The 1,129-nt window shown below is 47.6% G+C and overlaps 1 non-coding gene across 1 annotated transcript; it reads left to right on the top strand.

The window, feature by feature from the left end:
- Positions 1 to 477: 477 nt before the first annotated feature.
- LOC132371154 (small nucleolar RNA SNORA28) lies at positions 478 to 598 on the top strand. The gene has a single exon (XR_009504778.1). It is a non-coding gene; the product is annotated as a small nucleolar RNA SNORA28 (small nucleolar RNA).
- Positions 599 to 1,129: the final 531 nt, after the last annotated feature.

Raw genomic sequence — 1,129 nt, 5'->3', positions numbered from 1 at the left:
GAACAAAAGAGGGTTCCCTCCCTAACATCAATTCCAGTGTCAGCTGTTAGGATACATTTTTCTATCCTCTTACGACTTGTGTGTGAGTGTGTGCATGTGTATGTAAGTGTGTGTGTGTGCCCGTGCGCACATTTGGGAGTAGAAGCATGGGTCAGGCAAAGGGGGCTATTTTTTTTTTTAATTTTATTTATTTATTTTTGGCTGCGTTGGGTCTTCGTTGCTGTGCGAGGGCTTTCTCTAATTGCGGCGAGCGGGGGCCACTCTTCATCGTGGTACGCAGGCCTCTCACTGTCGCGGCCTCTCCCATTGCGGAGCACAGGCTCCAGACGCGCAGGCTCAGTAGTTGCGGCTCAGGGGCCCAGTTGCTCCGCGGCATGTGGGATCTTCCCGGACCAGGGCTCGAACCCGTGTCCCCTGCATTGGCAGGCAGATTCTCAACCACTGCGCCACCAGGGAAGCCCAAAGGGGGCTATTTTTAAAAAACATTTGTTGATTGATCAAAACTCTGACACAATTTGAGCTTGCTATAGCAAGAAAGTTTAACCTATTCCGGTGTTCTCTTCTCTGTGAGACAAGCCGTTATATAGACTTAAACAGTGTAAAAAAAGAAAACATTTGTTGATGCCTACCTGTACCAGGCACTAGGCTAAGTTCTTTCATTCATTACCTCCCTTAGTCCTCACAGCAAATACGTGACATAGGAATAATAATTCACTTTAACAGATGGGAAAGCGAGACTCAAAGAGGCTAAATACATTGTCTACAGACAAAAGCAAAACTAAGCTCCAGGTGTCTTGGACTCCAAACTTGGTGCTCATTCCTCTGCACTGGGAATGATGAGGAGGTTGTGAAGCCTGTGCCTCACGAGTTGATTGGGAGTAGCTGCTTGGAGGGCTGTGTTGAGAAAGACGATGAAGCTGAGTCTGAGTTCAGCAGAAGGCTGGCGCCATTGATTAGTGATGTCTGTCACAGGTGTGGGTGTGGAGGTGATGTCTGTATGTCTTCCTTGCTTTATACCGTGCTTCTTTAGTCCTTCCTGTAATGCAAAATTGAGTTATTTTTCTTCATCAACAGGAGAGTCAAAGCCTTGATCTCTGAAGGAGCACCCACAGGGTGCCCCAAGCTGGTT

Source organism: Balaenoptera ricei, chromosome 8 (genome assembly GCF_028023285.1).
Source record: "Balaenoptera ricei isolate mBalRic1 chromosome 8, mBalRic1.hap2, whole genome shotgun sequence".
In the NCBI taxonomy this organism is placed as follows: Eukaryota; Metazoa; Chordata; class Mammalia; order Artiodactyla; family Balaenopteridae; genus Balaenoptera; species Balaenoptera ricei.
This window is presented reverse-complemented; position numbering and strand designations above follow the sequence as displayed.